Here is a 12,496-nt window from a genome sequence, read left to right on the forward strand (position 1 = left end):
CCCTAAATGCCCCCACTCTCGTCAAACTAGAATTCTCTGTTTAGTAGATACAGCCAAAACGTACCATTGAAAGGAATTGGAGCCAAATTACAGCATCAATCAATTTTTCCATTTAGTCCTATTGCGAGTCTCTTGCAACATAAACACTAGAAATGTTTTGATGGAATGTTCAGAACTGCAGAATGTGTCAAGGAAGCATGTCTGTAACTTGCCCATGCAAATTAGAAATTCAATTGTGCTTCTCCCATCCCAGTGTCAGAGGAGAACAAAGTCAATCTGCGAAATTAAACTTAAATTAGAGTAGTGGAGAGACAACTGCTTGACACAAAACCTCAATTTTGTACAGGCCTACACGCTCTCACCAGCTAAACACAGGCCCTTAACTGAAGATAATGACGGAATCATATCAGAGAAAAATGCTCCTGTCCAAGGGAGGAGCAAGACGCTGACTAATTTCAGGAGCAGGAATGGAAAGGGAAGGGATAAGGGGGATACCTAGTCAGCTGTACAACTTAATGCATTCAAATTAAATGTGTCTTCCGCATTTCTTTTTGTCAGCTCAGGGATTTGATCCAGCAACCCTTCGGTTGCTGGCCCACGCTCCTACACCAATGGTGGTGTCTCATGTTGAACACATGTTAAAACTGAGCAATACTAATGCAGGCAATGATCATTTGAAGTTATAGGATTCAGCGCTGCCTCAGTTTAGTCTTGTGCATTTACGAGTGCAGACCTGTTTATACTGTAGGTTCAAGGTATAACTCATCTCACCTTTTGTTTCTTTTTCCACTATGTTGTGCAGTAAAGCCCAGTTATTTTATGTGCTCAGCTGGTTAGATTTACTGCGGCTGTCCATTCTGTCTAACGATACGTAAACGCAAGACAAAGTCCAGATAATGGTTGTAAAAACTGCTGTCTTGTTAGTCCTGGATGGTATTTCGTGGATGATTGTTTTTTTCTTGTTATTTCTCAGAAAGAGCAAAGATGTGTGTCTCGCTGTGCCGGGGGGGCAGCGGAGGGAAACCACTGGAGTATGTAGATATATCCCAAGGAGGAAGAGAGACTGGGACAAAGAGGAAACAGGGTCGTGACATACTTCCACTATCAAAACAAGACCAGGACACTGCAGGCGTATGAGATTTCATAGACATTTCCATAAGCCATAAGCACAACATGACCGAACTATCCAATACCTAGATATCTAACTAACTTTCTCAACCTCAGGCTGTCAGTGAGATAAACTACCAGCCATTTGCCCTATAGACCTGCTGCACACAGATCCATGGCTAGACATGACATTCATGAAGATACCATTGTGTACAAAACTATTTCCAGGTGGCTGAATTGACATTTGGAATAAATGCCAGGGAGAAAGAGTGTATTTAAGTAATTTGTGTGCATTTTAGGAACTGTGAATGCCTTCCCCCGCTGATTCGATGTGGCATTTATGGGTGAGTTCTGTGGGTTTATGAAAGGATTTATAATTTTTGTTATTATCTTTAGACTCCCCGTTGAGTCAGCTAGCCGTGTCAAAGTGAACGGCCCGTCTGATATGCTGTTACTTGAGTTGACAGAGACAGGGTTGCCGAGGGAGCCCAGAGAATACAGTGTGTCAGTGTAACACAAACACACTCGGGAATGGATTCTCAGTGTGAGGAGTTCCGCACCCCTGCATTCACACCCTCTGATAGACCTCGCCAGAAACCATCCAAGAAAGGAGTCAGTACGCAAAAGAAAAATAACAAGAAGTACAACAAGAGAAAAACTCTCGGCTTGTCAGGCCAGGTGGAACAAAGAAGTGTAGAGATAAACTCTCTGCTTGTCAGACCAGGTGGAACAAAGAAGTGTAGAGAAAAACTCTTGGCTTGTCAGGCCAGGTGGAACAAAGAAGTGTAGAGAAAAACTCTTGGCTTGTCAGGCCAGGTGGAACAAAGAAGTGTAGAGAAAAACTCTCGGCTTGTCAGGCCAGGTGGAACAAAGAAGTGTAGAGAAAAACTCTCGGCTTGTCAGGCCAGGTGGAACAAAGAAGTGTAGAGAAAAACTCTTGGCTTGTCAGGCCAGGTGGAACAAAGAAGTGTAGAGAAAAAATCTTGGCTTGTCAGCCAGGTGGAACAAAGAAGTGTAGAGAAAAACGAACAGGCAAGCGAGCGATAAAAAAATTATTCAAGGACAAAATCAAAGCGGCTTCAGCTCAGAGACAAGTGATAATTGGGAGCTGTTAGAATGCAGGAGACAATGGCCGGTAGCCCCTGTATATAGCCTCATTATTGTTATTTTATTGTGTTCTTTAAAAAAAATGATTGTATATTTTTTACTTTAGTTTATTTAGTAAATATTTTCTTAACTCTATTTCCTAAAACTGCATTTTTGGTTAAGGGCTTGTAAGTAAGTATTTCACGGTAAGGTCTACACCTGTTGTATTCGGAGCATGTGACAAATAACATTTGATTTGATTTGGCCAAACTGGCCAAACATACACTACCAGTCAAAAGTTTGGACACACCTACTAATTCAAGGGTTTTTCTTTATTTGTACTATTTTCTACATTTTAGAATAATAGTGAAGACATCAAAACTATGAAATAACACATATGGAATCATGTAGTAACCAAAAAAGTGTTAAACAAATCAAAATATATTTTATATTTGAGATTCTTCAAATAGCCACCCTTTGCCTTGATGACCGCTTTGCACACACTTGGCATTCTCTCAACCAGCTTCATGAGGTAGTCACCTGAAATACATTTCAATTAACAGGTGTGCCTTGTTAAAAGTTAATTTGTGGAATTTCGTTCCTTCTTAATGCGTTTGAGCGAATCAGTTGTAATAATAATAATATGCCATTTAGCAGACGCTTTTATCCAAAGCGACTTACAGTCATGCGTGCATACATTTTTGTGTATGGGTGGTCCCGGGGATCAAACCCACTACCTTGGCGTTACAAGCGCCGTGCTCTACCAGCTGAGCTACAGAGGACCAGTTGTGTTGTGACAAGGTGCGGGGGTATACAGAAGTAACCCTATTTGGTAAAAGACCAAGTCCATATTATGGCAAGAACAACTGAAATAAGCAAAGAGAAACAACAGTCCATCATTACTTTAAGACATGAAGGTCAGTCAATATGGAACATTTCAATAACTTTTCAAGTTTCTTCAAGTGCAGTCGCAAAAACCATCAAGCGCAATGATGAAACTGGATCTCATGAGGACCGCCAAAGGAAAGGAAGACCCAGAGTTACCTCTGCTGCAGAGGATAAGTTCTTTAGAGTTATCAGCCTTAGAAATTGCAGCCCAAATAAATGCTTCACAGAGTTCAAGTAACAGACACATCTCAACATCAACTGTTCAGAGGAGACTGTGTGAATCAGGCTTCCATGGTCGAATTGCTGCAAAGAAACCACTACTAAAAGACACCAATAAGAAGAAGAGACTTGCTTGTGCCAAGAAACATGAGCAATGGACATTAGACCGGTGGAAATCTGTCCTTTGGTCTGGAGTCCAAATTGGAGATTTTTGGTTCCAACCGCCGTCTTTGTGAGATGCGGTGTGGGTGAATGGATGATCTCCGCATGTGTAGTTCCCACCGTAAAGCAAGGAGGAGGAGGTGTTATGGTGTGGGGGTGCTTTGCTGGTGACACTGTCTTTGATTTATTTAGAATTCAAGGCACACTTAACCAGCATGGCTACTACAGCATTCTGCAGCAATACACCATCCCATCTGGTTTAAGCTTAGTGGGACTATCATTTGTTTTTCAACAGGACAATGACCCAACACACCGCCAGGCTGTGTAAGGGCTATTTTACCAAGAAGGACTGTGATAGAGTGCTGCATCAGATGACCTGGCCTCCACAATCCCCCGACCTTAACCCAATTGAGATGGTTTGGGATGAGTCGGACCGCAGAGTGAAGGAAAAGCAGCCAACAAGTGCTCAGCATATGTGGGAACTCCAAGACTATTGGAAAAGCATTCCAGGTGAAGCTGGTTGAGAGAATGCCAAGAGTGTGCAAACTGTCATCAAGGCAAAGCATGGCTATTTGAAGAATCTCAAATATAAAATATATTTTCATTTGTTTAACACTTTTGTGGTTACTACATGATTCCACATGTGTTATTTCATAGTTTTGATGTCTTCACTATTATTCTACAATGTAGAAAATAGTAACAAATAAAGAAAAACCCTGGAATGAGTAGGTGTGTCCAAACTTTTGACTGGTACTGTATATCGGACCAAATGCCCTGTGATGAGTGTGTCTGTGACGTCTTGGCATACGTACTGAGGTGGCAGTAGGTACTGACAAAATCCAATGTCCTTTTTTTGTAATCATTTTTTGCAGTTCTTAAAAAAAAAACATTTACTAGTCAATCCCCATCCTTAAATACCCCTGGCTTTCATTAGAGAAAAGCCTGCAGCTCATTTCAACTAGCAAATAGTCCGGGTAGCCATGATTAGCTGTTCAGGAGTCTTATGGCTTGGGGGTTGAAGCTGTTAAGAAGCCTTTTGGACCTAGACGTGGCGCTCCGGTACCGCTTGCTGTGCGGTAGCAAAGACAACAGTCTATGACTAGGGTGGCTGGAGTCTTTGATAATTTTTAGAGCCTTCCTCTGACACCACCTGGTATAGAGGTCCTGGATGGCAGGAAACTTGGCCCCAGTGATGTACTGGGCCGTACGCACTACCCTCTGTAGTGCTATGCGGTCGGAGGCCAAGCAGTTGCCATACCAGGCGGTGATGCAACCAGTCAAGATGCTCTCAATGGTGCAGCTGTATAACTTTTTGAGGATCTGAGGACCCATAACAAATCTTTTCAGTCTCCTGAGGGGAAATAGGCTTTGTCGTGTCCTCTGTCTTGGTGTGTTTGGACCACGATAGTTTGTTGGTGTTGTGGACACCAAGGAACTTGAAGCTCTCAACCTGTTCCACTACAGCCCCGTCGATGAGAATGGGGGCGTCCTCAGTCCTCTTTTTTTTCCTGTAGTCCACAATCCTCTCCTTTGTCTTGATCACGTTGAGGGAGAGGTTGCTATCCTGGCACCACATGGCCAGGTCTCTGACCTCCTCCCTATAGGCTGTCTCATCGTTGTCGGTGAGCAGGCCTACCACTGTTGTGTCGTCTGCAAACTTAATGATGGTGTTGGAGTCGTGCCTGGCCATGCAGTCATGGGTGAACAGGGAGTACAGGGGGGGACTGAGCACGCACCCCTGAGGGGCCCCCGTGTTGAGGATCAGTGTGGCAGATGTGTTGTTACATACCCTTACCACCTGGGGGCGGCCCGTCAGGAAGTCCAGGATCCAGTTGCAGAGGGAGGTGTTTAGTCCCAGGGTCCTTGGCTTTGTGATGAGCTTTGAGGGCACTATGGTGTTGAATGCTGAGCTGTAGTCAATGAATAGCATTCTCACGTAGGTGTTCCTCTTGTCCAGGTGGGAAAGGGCAGTGTGGAGTGCAATAGAGATTGCATCATCTGTGGATCTGTTGGGGCGGTATGGAAATTGGAGTGGGTCTAGGGTTTCTGGGATAATGGTGTTGATGTGAGCCATGACCAGCCTTTCAAAGCACTTCATGGCTACAGATGTGAGTGCTACGGGTCGGTAGTCATTTAGACAGGTTATCTTAGTGTTCTTGGGGACACGGACTATGGTGGTCTGCTTGAAACATGTTGGTATTACAGACTCAGCCAGGGACATGTTGAAAATGTCAGTGAAAACACTTGCCAGTTGGTCAGCGCATGCTCGGAGTACATGTCCTGGTAATCCGTCTGGCCCTGCGGCCTTGTGAATGTTGACCTGCTTAAAAGTCTTACTCACGTCGGCTACGGAGAGCGTGATCACATAGTCATCCGGAACAGCTGATGCTCTCATGCATGCTTCAGTGTTGCTTGCCTCGAAGCGAGCATAGAAGTGATTTAGCTCACCTTGTAGGCTTGTGTCACTGGGCAGCTCGCGGCTGTGCTTCCCTTTGTAGTCTGTAATAGTTTTCAAGCCCTGCCACATCCGACGAGAGTCAGAGCCGGTGTAGTACGATTCAATCTTAGTCCTGTATTGACTCTTTGCCTGTTTGATGGTTCGTCGGAGGGCATAGTGGGATTTCTTATAAGCGTCCGGGTTAGAGACCCACTCCTTGAAAGCGGCAGCTCTACCCTTTAGCTCAGTGCGGATGTTGCCTGTAATCCATGGCTTCTGGTTGGGGTATGTACGTACGGTCACTGTGGGGACGACGTCATCGATGCACTTATTGATGAAGCCAGTGACTGATGTGGTGTACTCCTCAATGCTATCGGAAGAATCCCTGAACATATTCCAGTCTGTGCTAGCAAAACAGTCCTGTAGCTTAGCATCTGCGTAATCTGACCACTTCCTTATTAACCAAGTCACTGGTGCTTCCTGCATTAGTTTATGCTTATAAGCAGGAATCAGGAGGATACAGTTATGGTCAGATTTGCCAAATGGAGGGCGAGGGAGAGCTTTGTACACGTCTCTGTGTGTGGCGTAAAGGTGGTCTAGAGTTTTTTTTCCTCTGGTTGCACATTTAACATGCTGGTAGAAATTAGGTAGAATGGATTTAAGTTTCCCAGCATTAAAGTCCCCGGCCACTAGGAGCGCTGCCTCTGGATGAGCGTTTTCCTGTTTACTTATGGCCTTAGACAGCTCATTGAGTGCAATCTTAGTGCCGGCATCAGTTTGTGGTGGTAGATAGACAGCTACGAAAAATATAGATGAAAACTCTCTTGGTAAATAGTGTGGTCTAAAGCTTATCATGAGATACTCTACCTCAGGCGACCAAAACCTCGAGATCTCCTTAGTATTAGATATTATGCACCAGCTGTTGTTTACAAATATACACAGACTGCCACCTCTTGTCTTTCCAGAGTCAGCTGTTCTATCCTGCCGATGTAGCGTATATCCCGCCAGCTGTATGTTATCCATGTTGTCGTTCAGCCACGACTCGGTGAAACATAAGATATTTACAGTTTTTAATGTCCCATTGGAAGGATAACCTTAATCTTAGGTCGTCCAATGTATTTTAAAATGATTGAACATTGGCTAGTAGGATTGATGGAAGAGGCAGTTTACTCACTAGCCGTCGGATCCTTACAAGGCACCTCGACCTAGGTCCACAGGCTGCAATGCTGTCTTTGTAGCAGTTAAACAGCACTACAGGGAAAATAGTCTAACTGCTTTCTTCTGTAAATAAAGAATGTCCTTGGATATATAACAATAGGCTTGTATAAAGACGAATACATGCAGAAAAAAGTTTGATGAGAAATCTGCTCCGCTTTATTCTATCAAGCAAACACTGTGTAGATGTAGTAGGCTAAACGTGCATTCAATGGAATTAAGGTCTTTACTCCACAGACGTTAGTTCTGAGTTGTCTGGTGTTGGCTGAGTGGTGCTGTCAACCCAACTGACTCATTTTGCCTTTAAGGTCACTCAGATCTCATTATTATTTGCATGGTGAGAGAACATTTCTGCGATCCAGTGGTGACTCACCATGGTCTCGCTTACTGACTAAAGTCTGGAGGCGTGTGACAGCTTTCACATTTTTGGGCAGTGGAATGATTAACTGCACTCAAACTCCCTAGCAGCGATAATGTCAGGAGAGAGCATTAAGCCTAGGTGACATGAATGGTGACATTTTCACCTGTGTGAGCAGGATGACAGTGGCTTAAACTTTGAGGATCAAACTCAAACACTTATTGGCTATAATGGAAAGAACTCCAGAGTAGTACCACTACTACTCTGCATCAGCCTTCCTAGTTGATTTATACCTGAGCAATTTGGAATACGTCTCCATAGATCAAAACCAATATGGCCTCTAGTCTCCCAGTGTGTTGACAGTGACTCCCCGGTAGGAGGTATCAACCTGTGAGCAAAATTATGTTAAACAGGCTAGATAGAATCATTATGTCTACCATCACATCAGGCATCACATACCTTGGAATTAATCCAGAGGGAACCGGATTCTTATACCTAGTTAATTGAGAATTGTGGGGTATTCATGGCTCTGGAAAGGGATCCCTAGGGGGCGTCTATCCAATTATCTATTAACTTGTGATTTATTGGTTCAGTTGTTCTCCTTTCCATCCAAACCTGACCTCCTTCATCCTCTGCTTCACTTCACTAGTCTCCCTCTCCTCCATCCTCTCCTCTCCCCCCAGTCACCTCATATTTCCTGTCTGTCTCCATCTCCCTCCCTCCCCTCGTGTGTTCTCTCTAGCTCTGCTTATCGCCTTAGAGCAGTAACTGGCTTTTCCCATCCAGCTGGTTCATAATGGATACCCTGCTCCAGAAAGCTGATGTTAATGTTGACTGGGATCACAAACTCTCCTCCTAGGCACAGAGCAGTGAGAAATGACGCTCTACCTCCATCCGGCCTGGCCCAATAACTTCTCATATATGGATCCAGAGGCCTGAACGGGGGAAAAAGCGTACTGATTGGGTTCAGAGGAAGGGGGAGGGGGAGGGGGGAGGGTGTCTAATGATAGGATGTGTATGGGTGTATACTGATGTCTTAATAAATGAAGGTGGATGATAGCAGGTCATGACATGAAGGATGATGAAGGTGGGTTAGTATGCATTTGGGAGACATCCATGCCTGACAGGACGGTGTGTTAATAAAACAGAGAAAGTGGGCCTGTTGCTCCCTCAAGTATTGGTTCGTCCGTCTTGCTGTCAACAGCATTGACAGGCAGCCTACTCTGATCCTGCTTTGCCGCGCCAACCTCCCTTAACCTCACAACCCTGTCTGACAGCCCTGGAGATGTGCTCTGTTCTTAGAAAGAGAGGTGTGTGTGTCTCCTGACTATGTGCAGTTAGCCTCATTTCCATCAGAGGATTGGTCATGACAGTGACCCTCGCTGACGAACGTAAGCAGACAGAGATCCCCCCCGTCTGTTTTCTTCACGTTCTGCCATCAGTCCCTGGCTCAGAGCCTGTAAAGCAGCCATCCATGCTACAGCCTTGGTGACAGCACAGGGAAAATCCCACTTCATCCCTCCACCACAGAGCTACCGTCCCCTCACATTCCCAGGGACGCGTATCCTGCCAGCCTTGCTACGATCTCCACAAACCAGACCAGGCATCCATTTTAGATTGAAAGGGGGTGGGTGCTGGTTCCATCCTGATTGGGTGACGTTCTAGTGTCTGTGTTGTTTGTGACTGTTGGAAGGCCATGGTGTGCGAGACCCAGATACACATAGCAACTCATTCCCCAGTGCTTAGAGTCAGGAAAGCCCCATCCGTCATGCAAAGATCACCCTTGTCCTGTCTCTTTGAAGTGATGGCTTGGATTTGGTGAGGCAGGACACAGTGCCTCCAGTGTGAATAGGTTCTACTACCATGGTGCGACTCGTTCAAAAACGCATCAACGTTCCATATGTATGTATGAGACCAGGTGTGTAGCCAGGAGCCCTGCCAAGTCAATCCACTTCCAATTAATCTGTGGTTGGGAGTAATCCAGTATGTAAATGGCTTTTTAATATTTTCTTACGAAGTTGTGGTAACCCTTGCTCTCATGTTAACCCACAGGGGAGCAACATTAATCAAAAGAGCACAGAATGGGTTTGATGGATAGGGTTGATGATTTGAATTTCCCCTTAAAAGTTAAGTTTCTATTAATTTAATCTATGGTATCAGTGGGACGTCCGTTCCAACGATGCCCAGCCCTCTAAATTGCATGCAGGGCTCAAAAACTGGAGATTTATGGTCATCCTCCACTGGCCTGTATGAATTATTTATTACTCAATGTGTCTCACACAAACCCCAGCAGCTCTTTAATCCACACTGATATTAGCCTGCCTGACTGTATATTGGTGGACTGAGAGATGTATAAAAACCTCTCTCTCTCTCTCTCTCTCTCTCTCTCTCTCTCTCTCTCTCTCTCTCTCTCTCTCTCTCTCTCTCTCTCTCTCTCTCTCTCTCTCTCTCTCTCTCTCTCTCTCTCTCTCTCTCTCTCTCTCTCTCTCTCTCTCTCTCTCTCTCTCTCTCTCTCTCTCTCTCTCTCTCTCTCTCTCTCTCTCCCTCCCTCTCTCTCTCTCTCTCTTTTTGTCTTCAGTTTTTCCTGCAACTTTGGAGAAACTTGGATTACTTTTTATCTCAATGCTTTGCCCAGATTACCAAATGAGGCATTGTGCAGGCGGTGTCTGCCAGAATGATTAGGAACATGGTCTTAGATTGTCCTTTGAATTACCTGTTTGTGTGAGTGCAAGATTGGGAAGGAGAGAGGAGAGAGAGAGTCTCGCAGACTGGGGGGATTAGGAGGGGCTGATTCCCAGAGTAAAGGCTGTCAATTTGTTCACTTTGAGGAGATGTGATTGAGCATGTCTATTGGCTGCTTGGACCATAGCCCCGCATCTCCCCAGTACAGGGATTGATTGAGTCATACCTGCCTAGGGTTCCGTTGGCCCTGCGCCTGTCCACGGGCCTCGTTCCCTCTCTAGGCCCAGTCTGTCAGCCCCTGAAGTTATGACATCATGAGCCCCCTCATAAGGCACCTCCATTGTTTTGAAATGAAGGGACATCAATTTCCCAGGCTCCACTGCCCAGCGGATGATTTGTGAGTGCTATTATCCTCAGAAATCGCTCTGGAAAATGGCTGCGGAATGGAGAGAGTTTGAGAGGGGTGACTTGCTGCATGGAATGGTGTCTAAGCCGCCTGTTTTGCCCAGCTCCAATAGTGGTATTTAATACTTTTGGGGGTGAAAACCCACGTACACATAGGCCTACTCAGATTACAGAGTTCATGATTATGAAGCTACTATTTCAGCCCTGAAAGTGGCATTTGGAGAAAAATATGACTTTGTAGATAGGACTGCCAGCTAAGAGAGTGAGAGATGGAAATAAATAGTGAGATAGAGGCAAAAAATGACCAATCACCTGGATGTAAATGGAGCATTTCCAGATAACTTTCTCTCTTGCCGTTTGTAGAAGCAGTAAGAGCAGACCTGGGTGCCATCGAGCTGACAGCCAAGGTTTTCATGTCGAGGATTGACTAATTCATTATAAAGCCATTTGAGTCCCAGAACGTTCCGTTGTTAGAACCTGAATCTGATAAATAAACTGCTGACTATTCGAAACACGCCTTCCAAACTTGATCACAATGGATAGGTAATGCATTATGCATTCCGATTTCATTATGATTTTTAAGAAATGTACGGAAAGCGTGTGTGAAATTGTTTTTATTTCCTTGAAGTGTACCTAAACATGGCAACAAAATATGAACATTTAAAGATAAAGTCGCATTCATATTTCACATTAATATTTCACGTCTGCCCTAATTCAATCTCATCTATTTCCTTTTCAAAACACTTGTCCGCATTTCAACTCTAAACTGTAATGGAAGTAAGAGTGTGAATCTATTTAGTGTCCTTTCGGGAAAAAGCAACTTACAGTACTTTTGCTTTCAGGAGCCACTCGGCTCGACACAATACGTGGTCAAATGCAGAAAGTTATCAGTGAGGTGCAGGAGCGAAAAAGTCTCTTCACCACTCGCTGAAGAATTCAATTCTCCTGCATGGACCCATCTGACAGCAGAGGGCTATTCTGCACGGGAAAGATAAACATTACAGTGGAAAACAGTGAAATAATACATTCTGAAGGAATATGTTGGATATTTATCTGAAGGGCCTGAAGATAGGGCCGAGGTGGGGAGAGGACTGAGGACAAATTTGTTTTTGCCATTGGCAAATTGTGACCAGACCTTCTGAATACTAAACATACTACTGCCTTTTGTTTTCTAATAATCCATCCCAGTGCATTGTTCACTGTAGATGAACAACACAATGTCCTGGTTTTAGCCCGTGGGAGTGTCAGTGATCTTGGGGATGGGATGTCTTGAGCTCATTAACAAGGGAAAAACATTTACTATGGCCCTTGTTATGGCAAGAAATTAGAAAACAAAAAGCCAATTTTAACATACAGTTGTGTCCATTAAACACAAACCAATTCTCGGCGGAAATGTAACCGAACAACACAAAATACCAATATCTGATAACAGCCAATGAGATGCCATCGGTATTGCAGCAATTGCAATGTCAAACATACAAACTGTACAAGTTCTCACAGTTCAAATCGACAGCATAAACAATGCATTCATTCATACAAAAAGCTGTATATTCCTATATATTCCTCCCAGGAGATAACAGGAACGCTATGAGAATTGCATCATGTAAACTACAAAGGCAACAGAATAGCCTAAATCTTTGTCACTGTAGTAACCTCTGACAGCAGATAGTGTTATATCAGAGTTGAGTGAGAAGATGTCCTCTCCATCCTGTAACCTTTGTTTAACCCAGATTTCCTCGCCTGCTTTTCCCAGGAATACCCCCTGCTATTCCTCTTGTAGAGGGAAATTTAATTTTAAAAGGACTCCTCCCCGGAAATCTTTCTAGTTGTGAATGTAATTATATTATCTCAGAGAAAACCCCTCCTCCGTTCTTTTCCCATCAGCTACTAAACCTCTGGGAGTGCCGCCGTTGATTCACTCAGCTGCCTGGCGATGA

This window comes from Coregonus lavaretus (assembly GCF_964263955.1).
Source record: "Coregonus lavaretus genome assembly, chromosome: 5".
In the NCBI taxonomy this organism is placed as follows: Eukaryota; Metazoa; Chordata; class Actinopteri; order Salmoniformes; family Salmonidae; genus Coregonus; species Coregonus lavaretus.